The sequence below is a fragment of the Sarcophilus harrisii genome, chromosome 2 (genome assembly GCF_902635505.1).
Source record: "Sarcophilus harrisii chromosome 2, mSarHar1.11, whole genome shotgun sequence".
In the NCBI taxonomy this organism is placed as follows: domain Eukaryota; kingdom Metazoa; phylum Chordata; class Mammalia; order Dasyuromorphia; family Dasyuridae; genus Sarcophilus; species Sarcophilus harrisii.
Genome location: NC_045427.1, coordinates 386,716,420 through 386,737,604, shown reverse-complemented (window position 1 = coordinate 386,737,604; position 21,185 = coordinate 386,716,420). Strand labels below are relative to the sequence as shown.

Sequence of the window (21,185 nt, the reverse complement as noted above, 5' to 3'; positions counted from 1 at the left end):
GATTTGAACTCAGGTCCTCCTGACTTCAGAGTTGGTGCTCTATCCCCTACATCACCTAGCGGCCCCCATCTGATACACTTTTAAGTTTAATCTACATTAATACATTCTTTTTTTTTCCCCCATCTACATTGACTTTTTTTCCCATCACTTTTTAAAATTCAAACAATCAGCAAAACAATAAATGAAGCTCTGATTTGTGACATTGCTGATTCCTGAGGTGTAAAGATTCACACTGAAAATTTAACAATTGTATCTCTTGGGCAGGTATATTCCCCACCATCATGATTGTTCTAAATGACGTGATCTCAAAAAACTCATCATTCTGTAGGATGAATTCAATTCTGTAATTCATATCTCCTCAAATCATTTCCCATCCTGGCTGCAAGACTTCATCATGCCCCTGTTCCAGGTTATCTTCATCCCTTACTTTTCAGCTTTTTTTTTTTTTTTTGATGTGTTATCTTCTTTTATAAAAATGTGAGATCTTTGCGTCCCCAGTGTTTAGTATAGTGCCTGGCACATCGTAGGTATTTAATAAATGTTTATTGAATGACTGATGCTCTTGATTATAATCCATCTGTCAGAAAGAATTGGGTTCTTTCTGTGGTTCTATGGCTTACTACTTACACGACTTTGAGTAAATTATTTAAATTCTCTAAACTTTACGCTTTTGATTTGTAAAATTAAAGGATAAGACTGAATAACCTGTGAGATTTCTTTCAATTTTCAATCAATCAATATTAAGTATTTACTAGTGCCAGATATTGTGGCCAAAATATAAAAATTATGACTTCAAGGAATTCAGTCTACTAAGGAAGACAACAAACAAACATTTACAAATAAGTTGTAGGCAGGATAAATAGGAAATAATTAAAAGAGGGAAAGCAATACAATTAAGAAATTGGAGAAGAACTCTTGTAGAAAGTGAGATTTTAGTAGGCACTTAAAGGAAGCCAGAGAGATCAATAGTTAGAGCTGAGGGAGAGCATTCCAGGAATGGGAGAGAGCCTAAGAAAATGCCTGAAATGAAGAGATGCAAGGTCTTTTGAGTGGAAAAGCCATTGAATTGACAATTTATGGAAGGGAGGGGGGAATAAGATGTAAGAATACTAGAAAAGTAAAATGGAGTTAGGTTATGAAGAATTTTGAATGCCAGAATATTCTGTATTTGCTCCTGGAGACAATAGGAAGCCACTAGAATTTATTGAGTTGGGGAAGAGTAGGGAGAGAGTATGATCACATCAGCATTTTAGGAAAATCATTGTAGTGTCTGAAAGGAGGATGTACTGGAGTGGAGAGAGATGGGAGGCAGGCAGAGCCACAAGCAGGCTATTACAATAGGCCAGGTGTGAGGTGATGAAGGCCTAGAATAATAGCAATGTCAAAACAGAGAAGGAAATATGGTTGCGAGATGTTACACAGGTGAAATAAATCAATAGGCTTTGGCAGTGGCTTGGATATAGGGAATGATAGATAATGAGTCCAGAATGATTCCTAGGTTGTAAACCTGGGACTGGGAAGATATAGTGCCGCCCTTGACAATAAGGGGAATTAGGAGGCAGGGAGGCTTTAAGGGGAAAGATAATGAGTTCAGTTTTGGATATGTTGAGTTTTGGATGTCTACTGTTCACCAGTTTAAGATGTCTAAAAGAGACTTGGAGATGAGAGATTGGAATTCAGTAGAGAAGTTAGAACAGGAAAGATAGATCTGAGACTTTTCAACATAGAGATGCAGATTAAATCCATGGAACTGATGTAGAGAAGTAATGTAGAAGGAGAAGAGGGCTCAGGACAGAACACGGAGGAATATTTACAACTAAAGGACATAATCTGGAGGAGAATTCAGCAAAGGAGACAAAGAAGGAGAGATAATATAATAAATACCAAAAGGTCCCAAAAATCTAGAGAAAAGATAATGTCAAAGAGAGATCAAAAAGAATGAGAAAAGATCATTGAATTTAACAGTTAAGATTTCATCATTAAATTTGGAGAGAGCAGTTTTGGTGGAATTTGATGGATTGCAAGGGGTTAAGAGAGTGAGAGGAAAGAATTCTTTCTGGTAGAGGAACCTACTATATATGGCCTTTTCAAATTTTGCCATAAAGGGTAGAAAAGAGATAGTATGATAGTGGGAATAAGATAAAATGAAGGTTTCATTTAATTAATTCCTAGTTTCATTTAATTAATTAGCTTCAATTAACATTTACAAAGAGATATAGTAAGAACAGAAGTATAAATACTTTTTCCCAACGCCTCAGGAGCACACTATTACCTAATACCACCTCTGTGGGCTGAGACTTAACAGTTTCTATAACATATCTATCCTACCAAGTTCATGTCCAAATGAGACATCATTACTGAGTGTATCTTGTCTCAGCTACCACTGGACTGGATCCAAAAGGTCATTTCTTGGAGTTGCTGAGTTGGCTGCAAATTCCAGCATAGTCAACTATCAGACTTGTAAGCTCTTGGGTTCCTGGACTCTGATATCACTTGCTTTAACCTTTTACTATTCACAAAATCATAATCTTTAGTGTTCTTCACCTAAAATGAAAAAAAAAGCAACAATAACAACAATAATAATAGCAAAACCAATTACCCGATATAAAGAACCAAGGTCCATATATATATTTCTGACATCTCTGGCCTCAGGGAATTCCCAGTTTAATGAAGAGAGACAATATGCAAATAAGTATATACAAACAAGATTTATTCAGGATAAATTAGAGGTACTCTCAGGAGAACTTGAAGGAAGTTAAGAAATCCAGGAGTCAGAAGGGAGGAGGAAAAGAATTCCAGGCTCAGGGAACAACCAATGAAAATGCATGAATCAAGGAGATGCAATGTTTTGTGCAAAGAAGAGTGAGGAAGCCTTCATCAGTGGTTCACAGAATCCATGGAGGTAGTAGAGTGGAGGGAAGTATGGTACAAAAAGACCGGAAAGGTAGGAAGTGGACAGATTATGAAAGGCTTTAAAAGCCAGAGGATTTTCTATTTGATCCTGGAGGCAATAGGAATCCACTGGAATTTATTGAATAGGGGTGAGGGGTGGGGATGTCATCAATCACAGATGATCCTAATTGTAATCTCAGATCATTTATTCCAATTTATACTTGAATAAGTATCCTTCCTATATGATATCTAACAGTGTTCTTTGCCTAAAGACCTAAAATGATGGGGAACCACTTCTTTCTGAGACAGTGCATGCTGTTTCTGGATGACTTAAATGGTAGAAAGTATTTCCTTATACTGTTCCCAAATTTGTTTCTTTTAGCTTTCATCTATTATTATTCCTGGTTTTACCTTTTGGGACCAAACTAAATAAGCCCAATACTTTGTCCTCATGACAACTTTTCAAATATTCGAAGCTATTGTGTTTGCTCTATTTTTTCTTTAAATAACTCTAGTTCTTTTAACTGATCCTTATATGGTATAATCTGGAGGTCCTTCACTATATTGGTTTTTTCCCTCTGGATAATACTCAGCTTATAAATGATCTTCCTAAAATGTGGTGTCTAGAAATGAAGACAATATTACATGTGTAATCAGACCATGACACAGTACAGTAGAATCATTACATCTCTTATCCTGGACACCTATAGGAATGATAAGTATTCAGTAAGTATATGCTGATTGCTTTCTGACACCCTTTGAATCACATGCAGATAAAACACTAACTACAGGTCAAAGGAGATTAATTCTAAGGTTTCTTTGAAAACTTAAATATTCCAGTCTAGAAATCAGGTCAAGAGTGGCCTGAAGATGAGACATGTCACCAAGAATATTTGAGAGAAATATTTCCCCAGGGTGCACACTCTCTGCCAACAAGATTTGCTAGGAGGGTAGGGAGGAAAAGAGGGAAAGAAAAAGGCAGGATGAGGGATAGGGAAAGCACACACCATTCAGCTTCTTTTCTATTCGTTGCCATGGAGCTGAATCAGGCACTGATACCTCAGAGGTGCAGGCTTTCTTTTGAGTGAAATAAAAGAGGAAGAAAGATGAGCAGCTGAGGGAATGGGACTCTTGTTTAAATGCAAATATCATGGAAAGGAAGCAATTATGGCAAGGGAACTTAGGAAAAATATAGTAAAGAAAATGAATTTGGGTTTGTCTGATAAAAATCTCTTTTTCCCTTATACTTACCTCGTATGTGATGATCCTCAGTTCAGTCTTCTGCAAAAGTGGGTAACTAGAAGCCATTGGTCATCAATAGAGTTTCTACTCTTTCTTGAGAAGATTCTTAAAAGCCAAGATATGGAGATATTTTGTGATGGGGAGAGGCAAATATAGAAACAGAAGGTTAAAAGTTGTTCATACTGCAATTTAAAATGTCAGAAATGGAGGCTGATTTTCAGGTTATATAGTATAGTAAAAGAATCTGAGTGTAGACATCAGTAGACCTAGGTTTCAGTCTTGGCTTTACCTTGATTGTTTGATCTTGGTCTAATCTCTTCATCATGTCGAGCCTCAATTTCTCCATATTTAAAATGTGGATGATACCAGTATTACAATTTCTATTGCACATAGTTATCATGAAGATCTGATGAGATGTTTGTAAAAAGCTTTTTGTATTCTGTAGCTTATATAGAAATATCAGCTTTTATGGCTGTCTTTGACCAATCTGAAGTTAAGATTGATGTCCAACCAGGCTGGATTAATGCAATCTGAAAAAGTATTTGGCCAGGTTTTGTAAAGAAAACAAAAGGGAAAGAAAGGGGAAGGAGGCTTAGACCTAATGTTTCCTTTTCCTAGAAAACCAACTATATTGCTAAGTCAGCACCATCATAGCATACCTGTATATTTCTCATAAAAAGCTATCCCGGGTCTGGATAGACATTTAATAAATACATCACGAATGATTGATTTCTGATATAAAATTAATCACATGTATTTCATATATACGCCATGCCATTTATAGAGCATAGACTGGGGTCACAGAAAAGCATTTGATTCAGGAATCAGAAAACCAGAGTAAGTCCCAATAATGTGATTTTGAACAAAGCACTTTCCCACTTTTGGAAATATTTCCTTCTTGGTAAAATAAAGATGATCATCCTATTTCATAGGATTGCTATGTAATAAAATAAGGTAATTTATCTATAATCCAATAAAATAGGAACTATTTTATAAATGAAAACTGTGATTATTATTTTCTATCTCAGGGTTCTTACCCTTTTCTTCAAATGTCATTTTTAGATATTTGGATATTTGAATCCTATTTGGCACTATGGGAGTTTTGAACTAATATCAGGGCATTCTTAAGCACTGACTTTGTAGAAATCTAAGCAGATAAACATAGGGAATTAGTTCCAAGATACAGTCTTGGTATTTTCATTTCCTCTCTCCTATTCATTTCTTCAGGATCTGCTTGACTTTTTTATTTTAGTCCTTTTTGGAAAGTGAAAGAATTTTGTTCATACTGCAAACTGATTCCAATTTATCTATTGAGCTTTGGGACCACCGATTATTTATGACTTCTCTCTTATAGAACAGCTGGATCCCCCGGGAGGCCTATGGGGGCAGGAGGGGTCCCTTCCTGATATCTCTGAATGGATGTAAATGGCTTCATTAGGTTGGGACCATTTGAGAGGCTCAGCAGGATAATGTGTTTGTCTCTGGTGTTCTGGGTTTTCAATTGCTGTCTGGGTTGTCGGGCTGACTGTTTTTTCTTTATCGCTGCAGCCAGATAGAAACAAACATGGATGGAATTTCAAAGCTATAAGGAATCTGAGAGACCATTTCATTTAACCATTTCCTCCTCCTCCTTAACACACACACACACACACACACACACACACTCTCTCTCTCTCTCTCTCTCTCTCTCTCTCTCTCTCTCTCTCTCTCTGTCTGTCTCTGTCATTAGTCTTAGAGAGAGGAAATGACTTACCCAAGTCATTATATAACTAGTAAGTAGCAGTGGCATGAGTCCTAGCCCAGCATTCCTTCTAGTTGACCTGCTGCCTCCCATGCACATTTGGTTGTTGTTGTTGTTGTTGTTCTTCTTCTTCTTCTTCTTCTTCTTCTTCTTCTTCTTTTTCTTTCTTCTTCTTTCTTCTTCTTTTTTTGACTTCTGGGATTTATGAGGAATTACAGTCACAAAAATGACTATATCCATTATATATCCCAAACTACTTCTTTTGCTCATTTTAATATATTTCCTGATATGCATTTCTTCTTTGCCCCCACCTCCGCCCCTGACCTTGCTATGACTAATGATCAGGAACTCATCTAAAACTGGCAACTAGGTGAAGAAGAAAGGGGTGGAGGAGGGAGCAACTAACTTACAGCTGCCTCGGGAAGGTATGAAAAACACCGAAGAGATTTAAAAAAAAAAAGATAAAACATAGGACATTGTAGGAAGAAGAGAAATCTCTCTATGTGCTTGATCCTCCTCTTGAATGCACTATTGATGAACAAGTCATGGGAGAGTGATAGGGTTCTAGCCGGCCCAGCCAATTAATCAGCTGCAACAGGAAACTGTTAGAGTAGTCCCAACCAGCACTAGAGTGCTACTTGAAGAAAAGAAGTGGTTAGAGTTCCAAGTTTCCTCAAATGAAAGAACCTTGCCCTCCAAGATGGACAGTATTAGTATGCTTGCTAGTTCTGATGGAAATAGACAATGACTGGTTTGAATATCAGTAGTTAAACTGTGTTTCTGTAACTATGCATTTGGGATTCTCCTATTGGGTGAATAAAAAGCTACCCTATGTCTGGGAGGAGCCTTGGTCCCATAGCAACCATAGTAGTTTTTAATATATTTTATTTAATTTCTTTTGCTATTATGGTAGCTAGTTGGCACAGTGATAAAGTATTGTATCTAGAGACAAAGAAGATGAGTTTGAATCCAGCCTTAGACACTGTGTGAAACTGAGCAAATCACTTAATATCTACCTCATGTTACTTAATTACTTAATGTCTACCTCAGTCTCCTCAACTATAAAATGTGAATAATAATAGCATCTATTATCCAGGTTTGTTGTAAGGATCAAATGAGATATTATTTGTAAAGAACTTAGCATGGTATCTGGCACATAATTAGTACCTAATAAATGCCTATTCCCTTACCACCTCCATGTGATTGGGGTACTAAGTCAAGAGTCTGTCTTCACATAGACTATTCTGTAGATAAAGAATTCTTTATTTTTATTTTTTTATTTTATGTAAGATTCTTTTATTATTTTTTTTCACTTAAAAGTATTTTATTTTTTCCAATTACATGTAAAGACAATTTTCAACATTCAGTTTTGTGAGATTTTAAGTTCTAATTTTTCTCCTTTCCTTCTTTTCCTCTCCCTTCCCCAAGAGAGAAAGCAAACTAATAGAGATTATATATGTACAATTATTTTTAACATATTTTCATATTAGTCATCTTGTGAAAGAAAAACCAAAACAAAAGGGAAAACCACAAGGGAAAAAAAAGATAAAAAAATGAAAACAGTAAGCTTCAATCCACATTCAATCTCCATAGTTCTTTCTCTGAATGTGAACAGCCTTTTCTATCCCAAATCTATTGGAATTGTCTTGTATCACCACAGAGATGAGAAGAGCTAAGTTTGTCATAGTTGATCATCACACAATCTTGCTGTTACTGTGTACAATATTCTTCTGGTTCTACTCACTTCCATCAGTTCATGTGATATACAAAGAATTCTTAACCATTTTTTGTGTTATGTACCGCTTTGACAGGTGATAAATTTCAGAATGCTTTTAAATGAATAAAATAAAATACATAGGATTATAAAAGAAATCAATTATATTGAAATACAGTTAATACATATTAAAAACAAGTTCACATACCCACTTTATGAACCCCTGTTCTAAACTAACAGGACTTTCAGTGCCATCTACAGATCTATGAGAACCTCAGAATTTGTGGTTTTTACCCTAGTGTTTTCTAGTGTTAAATGCTAGAGTGAGCTTGAAATTGCCAGAATTTTGTGTTATTTAATAAGTATAGGCAAATTAGCAGAAGTGAACTTTAGTGGTTAAATGAATAATATTAAAAATCAGAGCCAGAACTGGTGAGAGTACAAAATTCTCTCCAAGATGCTAACGTCCCAGGGGATTTACTTCCTGGTCTTCACCCCCTAGTTATTGCCATTTGATCCCTCCTGTATTATCTCCAGCTCTCTTCCTTAGCCTCTAAGCTATCATATTGCTGGGTATCATGTTCATCATCTCTCTTCTCCAGGTGCTTTCCTGCCATCCATGCTTTTTATCCCATTATTCCTGCCCTGGCTTGGGGACCCACAACAAAAGGGACACCTTGGATGTCACACCAAATGTGGACCACTGCTTTTCTACATTCATACCCTCGTACATTCCCAGCCTTTCCTTTCCCACATTTCTACTGCCTTCTCTGTAGTTTTCCTCCAAAGTATGTGTGTGCATGTGTGCATGTGTGTGTGTTATGAAAAGTCATTGGATTTAGAGTCAAAAGACCTCAGTTCAAGTTCCAACCTCATCATTTTCTAACTGTATGATTTTATGTGGGTCACTTTACTTCTCTATGTTTCCTTATCTTTAAAATGAGTTAGATTAGTTTGCCCATAAGATCCTGTTCAGCTCTAAATTTATCATCTAAATTTAGAACTCTAAATCTAGATTTATTCCTCTCACTTTCCTTCTCTTTTGGTGCTCACTGAAACCTAGCTTTTTCCTGACAACACCACATCTCCTGGCACTCTCTCTAAAAACCAGCAGCAAATTCTTTCACATAGATTTCACTTTGATCTTCAAACCTTTTCTCTGCCATTATTACTCAGCAACCACTTTAAAAAAGTTTACTCTATCCTGTACCAATCCTTGTCACTGTCATCTGTGAATTGTTAGGTTACCCTTTCTCATCTCCAATAAGTTTGGAATCTGGATCACAACCATGTTCTCCACCCCAAGCCCTACCCCTTTGCACATTCTGGCTTTTTTCTGGCTTTCACTGATTGGCCAACAATAGGTCCCAGCCCAAGCCTTACTTGCTCATTGCTTTGTACTGTCAGAAACTATGAGGGTCTTCCCTTCCAAGACTGATTCTTTTGTTAAGTCAAAGTAGGCCATCTTCTGCTTCAATTCCTACCTAGCCATTGATTATTGAATTGGCACTGCTTCAGACAAAGTGAGACCTGGGGAACACTTTAGCTTAAAAGGCCCAGGTCTCCCACTGCATCTGGGGCCATCACCAGCTGTCCTGACTATGTTTTACCACCAGACTCCAAAGACTCTGAAGGAGAGAATGAGGCTGATGACTTTGCACAGCCCTGCCTAAATCAAATCCAACTCACCTGCAAGTCAACACATCCAATATCATTGGTCCTCTTTGAGAACAAAGGATGAATAAAACAATTCTGGCTTTATAGTATCTCAACTTCTATGTCTCAGTTTTTTGCCTAACTAAAACATGGAGAGATGTGGTCATACCTTGGGTAATCTCCCCCATCCCAACCTCTGCTCAATTGATTTGGCCCTAGCAAAATAAAATATTTGGATGAATTTGTGTTTTGGTTACACTGGTGAAGATGGCAACTCATCTATGACTTATTTCATTGTAGTGCATGTCTTTCCATAAAATGTCCTTAGAGGAGCTATCCAACATGTGAGAGAACCTTTCTTGTTTTCTTAAAGCTGTGTGGTTCCAAGTGTAATTTTGGGCTGCCATTTACTTCTACTCATGGATCTGTGGTCTCTTTGATGGGGATAACATATTTACTTCAATGATGAAGATTAACTGTCTAATGCATGCAACTCTTCCATGAGTTTATAAGGCAACTTCTCTAATTCTGAAATTTCAAAGATATCAAGCTATTTGTCAGTTATACCCTTTCTTTCCCCATATGACCAGTCCATTTTCTTCTGAGATTAACTTTTTCTTGATAACATCCTTTGTACTTTTTTTTTTTTTTTTTTTTTTGCCATTCCTTGCATTATAGACTTCCCGTGGAGAACCATTTTCAGTCATCCTAAATTATGTCTTGTTACTGGTTCCAGATGGCTCTGGAGGAGATAGTGAGGCTGCTGATTTTACATAGCCCTACCTCATTAAATCAAATTCCCTTGTATGTCAAGACACAATCTTCCTGATACCATTAGTCCTCTTCAAGAACAAAGGAAGAACAAGAATTTCTGAGGAGGAGTAGTTATCCCACTGGGGACTGGCAAGCTCCAGTTGGGCAAGATTACTTTTCCCTCCCTCCCCTTCTTCTCTTTCCCTCCCCTCCTTCCTTTTCTCCTTCCTTCCTTCCTTCCTTCCTTCCTTCCTTCCTTCCTTCCTTCCTTCCTTCCTTCCTTCCTTCCTTCCTTCCTTTCTTCCTTCCTTTTTTTCTTCCTTCCTTTCCTTCTTCCTTCCTTCCCTTCTTTTCTTCCTTCCTCTCTTTCCCTCTGTCTACATGGGGAATCATGTAGGTGCTCTGCCCAAAGGAAAGTGAATTTCTTGAAATAGAGCTCTGGAAACATCAGGCTTTAGTAAGACTCATTGGAATTCAAATGAAACTACTTGAATATGCCTTAAACTCAAATCACTTTGGCTTTCATTGATTGTCAATAAGTCCCAGTCCAACTCTCAGTTGATCATTGTTTGGATTTTAATGGTTCAGAGTTAAATAGCAATTGTTTCTGTCCTTTCCAGAAACTCTTGAGAATCTTTCTCTCCCAGATTATTTTTGGATTGATAAATACAGCAATCTTTTGTCTCAGTTCTTACCTAATCCTTAATCATTTTTAATAGCTTTTTATTTACAAGTTATATGCATAAGTAATTTTACAGCATTGACAATTGCCAAACCTTTTGTTCCAATTTTTCCCTTCCCCCAGATGACAGGATGACCAATACATGTTAAATATATTAAAGTATAAATTAAATACAAAAATAAGTATACATGTCCAAACTGTTATTTTGCTACAAAAAGAATCGGACTCTGACATATTGTACAATTAGCCTGTGAAGGAAATCAAAAATGAAGGCAGACAAAAATATAGGGATTGGGAATTCAATGTAATGGTTTTTAGTCATCTCCCAGAGTTCTTTTGCTGGGTGTAGCTGGTTCAGTTCATTACTGCTCCATTGGAACTGATTTGGTTCATCTCATTGCTGAAGATGGCCAGGTCCCTCAGAATTGATCATCATATAGTATTGTTGTTGAAGTATATAATGATCTCCTGGCCCTGCTCGTTTCACTCAGCATCAGTTCGTGTAAGTCTCTCCAGGCCTTTCTGAAATTATCCTGTTGCTAACCCTTAATCATTACATGTATATGGCCTCAGATAAACTGAAATCTGGGAAAAACCTTAATTTAGAAAGTCCAAAATCACCCACTTCATCCTGAACTATCTCCTTTTGTCTTGACTTGTTTTACTGAACTTTGATGACTTTGAAGGAGAGAGTGAGGTGACAACTTTAGTAGTTTAGTTTAGTAGTTTAGACAGAACTATAGTTCTGTCTCACTTAAATCTAATATATGTGCAAATCAAGATATTAATCTCATGATGTCATTGGTCTTCTTTGAGAATGAAGAACCAACAAGAGAAGTTATGGAAGTAAGCTAGTGAAGACTTAGTAACTGATTGGACATGGGAGAGGGAAAAGTCAAGGATGCTTTGGGTTTGTAGATCTTGGTGACTATGTTAACTAGGAACATGATAGTATCTTTAATAGCAATAGGGAAATTAGAAACCTCATCTCGTCACCCTTTCCAGTCATGATTGTTCCTTCTTTCATATTCTTGATATAGTAAGCCAGAAGGAAGAATAGCCACGCTCTGTTTTCCACTACCACTTCTAGAAAGCTCATTTTCTGTCATCACTAAACAATCTCTCTTCTTTTGATGTTTACTCTATCCATCTATATCAAAGCAACCTATATTGTTGTCACCTATTGGCCTCCAGGTCATTTTCTGTAGAGGGCCGGAACTCTGGAGAAGTATATTTGAAACAAGGATGTGAAGACTGAGTTAGCACCCTGGATACTTTAGAATCAGCACCCTGGATACTTTAAAATCTGCTGGACTCAGCATAAGCAAAAGCCCTTGGTCTTTATTCTTTGTCGAAGTCAGAGGAATGGCCACACAAATCCCCCCAGGAGTCACTCTAGTTTGTTTTACTCCACCTTCTAATCCCTCCTCCCAATCTCTCTATAAAAGAGCCAGCACAGAATAGTGGGGTGGGCTCAATAAAGGAAGACTTTGAAAGAACTTCTACATTCCAGCCTTCCTTCCAATCAGTAGATAGAGAAACCTGAGGAAATGTTGACTGTCCAAAGCTAAATTAAAGAGCACGCTGATGAGATTTCAGATGGTTAGCATATTTAGAATGGGACATCATGTTCCATGGGAATTCAACTGAAGAGAAGCTGCAGATGGAGAGTAGAGAATTAATTGGAGGGTTCAGATCCAGCCCTTTAAAAAAGAAAGCTTTGGGAAGAGTTGAATACTCTACCATTTGTAACAGGCAGGCTTGACTCAGTTTAGATTAACTAGGTTCTGTTTAGGAATAAAATGAGACACTTGTGTAGATTACTCAACAGGTAACAAAAGGAAGTTTACTTAGCCATAGATAAAAGCTTATTCAAAAAGGATACTGTGGTACTTACTTCCCTTCCTCTCAACTATGGAAAGGAATCTGGTCAGCAGAGGAGGATGGGATGGCCCTGCAGGTCTTGTTATTGGAACATTCATCAAGTCTGAAGGGTACTGTGTGTACTAATACCTTAGGAGTTATAACCCTAGGTGACCAGAAAGCCATGCTAATATGGCCAGAGGCCACTAGAAAGCTGAATTAAAGGAGACACAACTTAAACTTTAAGATAGAATTACTGCCTTTCATAGGAAAAGCTAGTCTAACTCAAAAGGGGAAAGAGGGAAGGGGGGAGAGTTGGGCATGGGAGGAAGCCTGGGAGATGGTGATCCCATCACATCACTCCTTCTCAGTGACTGTCTCCTTCTCCCTAGCCTTGGGTGTCCTTGAAGGAGCTGTCCTAGTTCTCTTCAGAAATCCAAGTCAAGCTCAACTTGTACCTTTCAAGTAAGCAGAATTAGGTTGACTTTTACTACAATTCTCAGGATGGCATGATGCCCTAATTCTGGGATTTATTGCTTGAAAAGCACAAACCAATCTCAGATGAGTACCTGTGAACAGCCTCCTTTCCCCTAACACTACAGGGATGACTCGGGAGAGGAGAGAAATATGAGTAAACACAAGGTCTTGCCCCTCAGCCTCAACTTTTCTCTGCTGCATTCAATTCCAGTGGGTTAGCCCTGGCTCTTTTCACGGCTAAGTATGGGCTTGTTTCCACACATACTAACTTCCTTGCTGTTGACTGGCACTCATGTGTGGTACAGAGGAACAGTGTGCCTCATCTGCTTCCCCTCCTCTCAGTTGTTTTCCATCTCTCCTTCACCACCTGTGTTCTCCACTCCTTGACTCTGCAGATCTTCAATCTTTCTACAGAAAATCTGACAGAAGGACATTTGGACTTTATGTTTCAGATGTCTTAAAGAATGCACTAGGGATTCCTTCACCCTTTTGGCTCAGCTACAGTCATATGTCTCATGACTGTTTCCTGGCAGAGAGCACAGAACAGTGTTCAACTGGATCCCTAAAGGTGAATAACTTCCCTTTTGGAGATTATTCACAAAGCAAGCTGGGGTATGCTTGCATCTGGTCCCTAGACTTTAATTACAAGAGCCCCGATGGCAAATTGAGAATAAAGAAAGCTACAGAGTCACTTCCAAGCATGTGAGAATCCAGAGAAGACACTCTAGGGAAGAAGAGTTGTCAGTGAGCTCAGGATGGGGTTCCAGGTTTGGATGTGAATAGCTAAAGCTATCCTCTCAAAGGACAATGACAAGTATATTGTTGAGAGTTTTAAAATGCCGTCCAATGGTATATGGGTGCAATAGAACATATCTATATCCCTTTTCCTCTGCTGATTTGATTTCACAAATAAAGTCTTGGAAATGAGATACATTTGTTCATTTAATAAACATTAATTAAGAAAGTAGAAATGAGTAAACTAGTTGGGATGGGGATGGAGATATTATGGTTCTGCCTTCAAAAACCTTCAAGAAAATCTAGGTCAACTCTTTCTCTCTTTTCAGTTGGGGAAAGCAAGGTCTAGAGAATCTGTCTAATGTCACACAGTGAGTTAGTAGCAAATTCAGAAGCATAGTTCATGCATCTTTATCACTAAGCCAATGACCACTTATATGATTTTATGCTTTCTTTCTCCTTTTCTCTGGTTTTTAAAATTACTAGGATTTTCAGACATGTTATACATCAGTCTTTCTATAATAACTATTCTCTCACACCTGGGGAACTGGAAGGAATAGGAAGTAAAAAGATCCTTCACTAGCTGAAGATTCCATAGATAATCTCTCTCCATATTCTTATAGTCACATGCATATGCTGAAAGATGAGCTGAGATCCACTCTGCACAAGCTGGTTACTAATGCCAGAGACACAGCGGGAGTTGGCATTGTTTTGACAGTATAAAAAGGCACTGAAACTTAAATGGCCTAAATTTAACATTCCATCTCTGTGAGCTGTCACTCAGAAACCTTGCTGAAAACCATTGATCTGACATTAGTTCCTTCACTGGAAGACAGATCAATGGGAAAGCCACAGCTGAGCAGGAGGAAAAATCCACCATCCATACATATTGCATTTCCTCATAGCCCAGCATGGTAGGAAATTTATTTAAAATACCTCTCTTTGTCTTGAAGATACTCTTATTTTACTCCCCTTCCATCCCTCACCTGGTTTCCTACCTGGAGTCAAATTTACTAGGGGAAATTTTTCTTTAGCAAGCAGTTGTGCATGAGCACACATACACACACACACACACATACAAACATACATACATGCACACACATATACACACACATCCACACTCTCACACATGCACATACACACACATTCACATACACACTCACACCCACACCCACACTCTCACACATGCACATACACACACACTCACACCCACACTCACACATGCACACACACACACACACACACACACACAGTTTGTTTTTTCTTTCTGGAACTTGAGAGGTAAATTCAATCAATTCTCTTTTAATCATTTCCTTTGCTTCTGCTTTTTCCCATCTAGGAAATGAAAACTAGATTCTAGTCATGGCTTTACTACTACCTCATATAATCTTGTACAAGACACTTTCACTGAACCTTAGTTTCCACATCTGCAAATTGGGGAGTTGAACTAGATGATTTCTAAGGACCCTGTCTATGTTGAAGGTTCCCTCTGGTTGCAATAGTCTATGTTCTAATGCTTATAGATAGGTCCTTCTAGGTCCAACATGTATTGATAATGGGAGCCTTCAGTGGAATGACTTTTCCAGTGTAGAGGCCTAGAGGTCACCCTGGGTTTTTGAAGGCCAATCCAATGAAGTAAAAGCTCTGACAGGGCATACCAAGTTGGAAAGCCTTTGAGCACAGGTCCAGTAATACACTGTATGTTGGCTGTGCCTTGCTAGGTTGGCAGAATTTTTGGAACATTAAGTAGGGAAAGTGATTGTCTTCTACACAGAAACAAGAGTGCACATAAATAAAAAGATGGAGAATGTTCTCTTTTTATCATAGAGTGATTCCTTATCAGAAATTCTCCCTGCTCTAAATGGCTCCAGAACTTTTCACTATCTGTCTCCCAGGCCTAGAATGCTCTTCTTGTTCATGTCTGCCTTCTCTGCTTCTTGGCTTCCTCCAAATCCTACTAAAATCCTACTTCCTACAGAAAGCCTTTCCCAACTCCTCTTAACCTAGTACCTTCTTTCTGTTGATTATTTCCAATTTATCCGTGTTTTGTGATTTTTAGTTCGGATTTGCTCCAATAAAGAACACTCTCGAGTTAAAGTAAAAGTAAAATTTATTTAAACAGGTAAAGGAATAAAACAGGATTTAGACCCACACGGACAGCAAATGATTAAACATAACAAAAAGAAAAGTATTAAGCCTAACAATATTAAATGGAATAATGAGAAATACATCACCAATTCATTGGAACCGTTGATCTCACACAAACTGGGAGCCCCGGAACAGCCTGATCAACATGAACTGGGAAAGTCCCACGCGAAGTGTCCTTCCATGAGTGAAGCTCAGCTTTGCAGCGGGACTTAGACTTATTATATGTTCTTTAAACAAAGAAGGCATTGGGCCAATTCTGTTGTATAAGCCTTTTTGGCATAAATTGGGGTTGCAAGACTAGAGTTCATTTATTATAAGACATGTCCTTATTGACATAACCCAAAGCTCGATCTTGGTGTATAAGGTTAATTAAATAGCTCATATTTGGGAGGGAGCCACTCCTCTTCAAACATAAGCAGTACCAGGGATGGCTAGTCCTTAGAGATAATGCCAAGAATATGCAGAGTTCAAGGATCAGTCAAATAAGGCCTAGTCATGTCCAATGCTCAGGCCTATTATTTTGGAATGATATTATATAAAAGAAATTCTATTTTCTTATTTAATCCGTTACATAGCTTGTTTGTATATCACTGTTTACATGCCATCTTCCTTATTAAAGCAAGGGATTATTTGTGTGCGTGTAAATGTGTGTGTGTGTATAAATGTGTGAGTGTGTGTGTGTGTGAGTGAGAGTGTTTGTGAGTGTGTGTGTCTCCAGTGCTTAGCATAGTCCCTGGCATCCAAATGGTTATTGACCGAGTGGCAGAGATTCCTTACTTTATAGTCTTAGAATTTGGATATGGAAGTGATTTGGAAATCATCTAGACCAATTCATTTATAGAAAAGGAAAGTAACAGAGAGATAAGGTAACTTCTCTACTTCTCTACGGCTGAATTGGTAGTAAGTAGTGGCAAAATCAGTATTTGAATACAAATTATCAGATTCTAACTTGGTTGTTTTTTCATGTACTGTCTCAGTCTTCAAAGCATTAGGTATGTACAAATTTGTCTTGAAATTAGCAGTGCAAGTATGGTGGTCAATTATGAGTAACTTAGTTATTCTCAGCAATACATTGACCCAAGACATGATGAAAAATGTAGTCTACCTCTAGTGAAAGAACTGATGGAGTCTGGATGCAGAACAAAGCATAATTTTTTTCACTTTATTTTTTTCATTTTTTTTGGGGGGGGGGCGGATTTCTGCATTTTCTTTTACATTGAAATTTCTTTCAATTAAAAAAAAATTAATTACATATTACATTTACATTACATAATTATATGTAATTAATTACATATTACAATTAATATGGAAATGTTTTGCACGATTGCACATATATGACATCAAATTGCTTACATTTTAGGGAAGAGAATTTGAAATTCAACATTTTAAAAAATGAATGTTAAACTTGTTTTTACATGTAATTGGGAAAAAATAAAATATTTAACTCAGAATTAAAAAAAAAGGTGTTCAGCTTCACATCTGGTTATAGGATTTCTATCTTGTTCTTCTGTTGATACAGCAACAGAACTTGCTACACAGAATCAATAGTTTAGCAGAGCATTGTGTTTTGATAGGGCATTGTATTCTAGCCTTATTCATTCTTGAGAATGATAAACCAACTAGATTCTGATATCTGGGGTATACAAGTTGCTAAATCTTATTTCTGCTACCATAACTTCTCTCTCGTATCCATTCCATTCTCACTCTTCATGCAGCCACCAACTTGGTTCAGTCCCTCATCACCTCACTTCAGGACTATTCAATAATATCCTAATTAATCTCTCTTGTTGAGGCAATTGGGGATTTTAATAGGGCAATTGGGACTTGCCCAGAGTTATACAGCTAGTAAGTGTTAAGTGTCTGAGAGCAGATTTGAATTCAGGTCCCTCTTGACTTCAGTACTGGTGCTCTATCACACAGCACCATCTAGCTGCCCCTAATTAATCTCTTAATTAAGTCACTTCTCCAAGTCAATTCATCCTATATTCAAATGAAAAAATGATTTTCTTTAAGGGTAGATTTGACCAAGTCCTTCATCTACTTAATAACCTGAAATGATTCCCTATCGCCTCTAGGAGCAAATACTAACTCCTTTATTATTTAAAGTCATTTGTAAATTGCCCCCAAGCTTTGTTTTTCAGCTTAATTCTGTATTACCATTTTTCACATATTCTGTGGTCTAGTTGAATCTGGTGTTGCTCACATAGAAATAAATCTATTTCCCCTCTCTTTGCCTTTGAATTGATTTATTCTGTATGGATTTATGCATTTACACATTGTTTCTTCCTGATAGAATCTAAGCTCATTGATATCTCTATGCAAGCAGAGAGCCTTCTCTTCCTGAGACATGGATGAATTGAGGAGCCAATGGCAGAAGGCATCAAAATGATGTTGTCTGGCACATGATTGCCATTGGATAAGTGCCTGCTGATTGATTGATCTTACATTCTTAAAAATATTTTCACATAATATGTTATCATTAGAGATTATAGAGGAAGTTCCAGGAATATCAAGTTATTACCATTACTCTTAGGACCTGATGAAGATGGCCAGGGACCCAGTGCTCTCTGCCCTTTCTCACCACCACCAGTACCAACTGCTAACTGATTGCTGCTGACAGCAAGAGCTTTGGGAGTGGTAGTGTCTCCAAAATCACTGACTTATCTCTTATAGCCACCATCCCAGGAGCATCCCCTATGGAGAGGCAACTTAGTATCTGCTTCTGCAGGGGCTACAGCTACAACCACATATATTGAAGACTGAAAAAGTAAGGTCTTGTCATCAAAGTCCTTGGGACTGTCAAATTGTTTAACATCTGAAGTTGATATAATTTCATCTGTGGAAATGACATTTAAAAAGAGACTTTACTTTCAATTGCTATTGTACTCTAAAGACCAAGATACTTTTCCATCCACAAAATCTTCTTTTTTTGATCCTCTTGTTCCTTTATTCTAACATCAAACTTGCTTTGCCAAGCCTCAGCCTTGAATTACTCCCACCATCTGTTGCCTTTGCTCCTACTCATTTATTGCTGAATGAAGTTGGAGAAAATTATGAAATTGTGTTAATTGAGTCCACTATAAATTTATATTACTTGATCTCATTTGAGCTCTCAATATGTCAAGGTAATCTTTTTATACTGTCTTAATTGACGCATTCATTACAAAACTTTTCCAAACCTTTTCTTCTATCTTCAAATCTTTCATGGATCTCCCTCCCTTCACTCTCTCAGCTTGCCTCATATTTTACTCAAAAAACCCAAAGGCATTAGCTGAGAGTTCTTTCTTCTCCCTTCCTCCCCATCTTATATCATTCATATGCCTTCTACCACTATCTTTTCCTTCATTCTTGTCTCACATGAAGAAGTGGCCTTTTACCATCACAAGTGATCTCATTCCATCATTATTTGTCCTTTGTTCTTGAAGAGGACCATGATATTGGGAGGTGATGCTGACATGCAAGTGAATTGGATTTGAGGGAGGGAAGGTTGTACAAGGTCATCTGCCTCACTTTACTCTCCAGAACCATCTGTGTTCAGTGGCAAGATATAGATCAAGATGACTGGAGATGGTTCTAGATGTCTTCAATATATAAATGATGATAGGATATAAAAACAATTTTCTTAAAAAAAAAGGCAAGTTATTTAACATCCCTACAAAAATGCTCCAAATACTAGTAAATGGAAATGAAAATAAAATCGAGGTTCCAAATGATGCCTATCAAGTGGGCAAAGATGACAGAAAAACAAAAACAAAAATTGTTGGAGAGACAGTAGGAAGACAGGCCCACAAATGTATTATAGGCAGAATTGTCATCTCTGTCAGCTCTATTCTTTGTAATCTTCAATTTCCCCTTATCTATTGGCTGCTTCTCTACCACCTATAAAAATATTCATTTCTCTTCATCCTAAAACAAACAAACAAAAGCAAGCTCTACTTGATCCATTTATCCTTCCTATCATTCCATAGCTCTCCTTCTATTTGATTTCTAAACCAATTGCTTAACTTTTTGTATTCATCTACAATTAGTGCCTCTTTTTTCCTTTCCTCTTAATTTCTTCTTAGTTCTCTTGAAGTCTGGCTTCTGATCTCATTATTCAACTAGAATCATTCTCTCCATCATTACCAGTGGTCTCTTAGTTGCCACATCTAATATCATTTTTCTCCATCCTTATCCTTCTTGACTTTTCTTTGGCCTTTTACACATCACAACAACCTCTTTTCCTTGACTTCTCTCCTCTCTAAGTTTTCTCTGACACTATTCTAGCTTGATTTTTCTCCTGTGTTTTAAGCATTCCGTCTCAGGATCCTTTGTTGGATTTTTGTTCAGGTCATATCTGTTATACATTACTGTCCCCTTGGGCTTTGTTCTGGATCATCTTCTTTCTTTATACTATTTCACTTGGTGATGTCATCAACTCCCATGGATTCAATTTCATCTATATGAGAATGAGTTTTAGATCTACTTTATTTGTTCATCTCTAACCACTCTTTTAACTTCCAGTCTCAAATCAATCAATAAACATTTATTAAGTACCCACTATATGACAGGCACTATGTTAAATACACATATGGCTATTATCATATGACTATGATAATATCTCTATTATCACTAGAGATATGCCATATCTCTAAAAGCCTATTGGACACCTCAAATTGGATAACTCAGAGGCATCTTAAACTCAATGTGTCTAAAACTGAATTCATTATCTTCTTTCTTCACTGCTGTTTCCCTCTCTAACCATCCTGATTCCTAGTTTCCCTATTATTGTCCAGGATATCCTCATCCTGAGAGTCACCCAGTCACACTTAGGTATCATAGTTGCTCATTCTCTCATCACCTCCTGTTCCCCATTTCCATATGCAATCTATTTCTTAATTTTGTCAATTTTACTCATGGAATATCTTTCATCTATATCTATTCCATTCCTGTGAAACTGCACCCTCCCTAGTATAAACTTACACTAGACTTATCCCTCACACCTGGATTATTGCAATAGTCTTTCAGCTGATGTTCCTGCCAAAATCTCTCTACACCTATCTATCCTGAATTAAGTTGTCAAATTAATCTTTCTAAAAGGCAAGTATGACCAAAATCATTCCCTATTTAATAATCTTTAGTGGCTTCCTATTACTATAAGGATCATGTATAAAATTTGATGTTTTGCTTTCAAAGCTCTTCATAACCTGCCACTCCCAACTTTCCAGTTATAGCAAGTCCCCATGTATAGTGAGGGCTGTCTTCTCCCAACATGTATCATGGGTGTGTCATTTTGTAGCTTG

The 21,185-nt window shown here is 37.4% G+C and overlaps 1 long non-coding RNA gene across 1 annotated transcript; it reads right to left on the bottom strand.

Moving 5' to 3' along the window:
• Positions 1–2,173: 2,173 nt before the first annotated feature.
• LOC116421139 lies at positions 2,174–6,152 on the bottom strand. Its single transcript, XR_004231444.1, has 3 exons — positions 5,888–6,152; positions 4,144–4,239; positions 2,174–2,544 (listed from the first exon to the last, which is right to left on the bottom strand). It is a non-coding gene; the product is annotated as an uncharacterized LOC116421139 (long non-coding RNA).
• Between the last annotated feature and the right edge of the window lie 15,033 nt (positions 6,153–21,185).